The following is a 547-nucleotide window of genomic DNA, read 5'->3' as shown; positions in this document are numbered from 1 at the left end:
AAAAGCAGAAGAATGCGAAGCTCTTGGATGTGATCATGGGAAAGACAAGAAGAAATGCAAAGCTAATGCAGGAACAGAACCACAAGAAGTGGAAGAAAAGAAAAAGAAGAAATGCTCAAAACATGAAACCGACGAAGATAAGTGTGAAAAGGATACTTGCTGCAAACGGGATGGAAAAGAGTGCAAAGATTCCAGTTTTCTCGTAAATAAGAAATTGACTCTGATGGCTGCTACTTTTGTAAGCTGCTATTATTTTAATAATTATAGCATTTTGAGGATTATCGCTTAATATTAAAAATATTTATTGAATTTTATATATAAAGAGATTTTGTTAGATTGTTCTAACATTTTATATTTTTCCCACTTTTTGATGAAAATTGTAAATTAAAAAATTTTGTATAAGCGTGGCTTATGATTGTAAAAAATTAGAAAAATAGGGAATAAAAAATGAAAGATATTCTAATTTTTTATCTATTTGTTTCGCTTTTCTATGGATATTTCTGTGGGATAAAATAATAATAATAATGATAATAATAGGAAAGTGTTG

The sequence above is a fragment of the Trypanosoma equiperdum genome (assembly GCF_001457755.1).
Source record: "Trypanosoma equiperdum strain OVI genome assembly, contig: ctg_1190, whole genome shotgun sequence".
In the NCBI taxonomy this organism is placed as follows: domain Eukaryota; phylum Euglenozoa; class Kinetoplastea; order Trypanosomatida; family Trypanosomatidae; genus Trypanosoma; species Trypanosoma equiperdum.
This window is presented reverse-complemented; position numbering follows the sequence as displayed.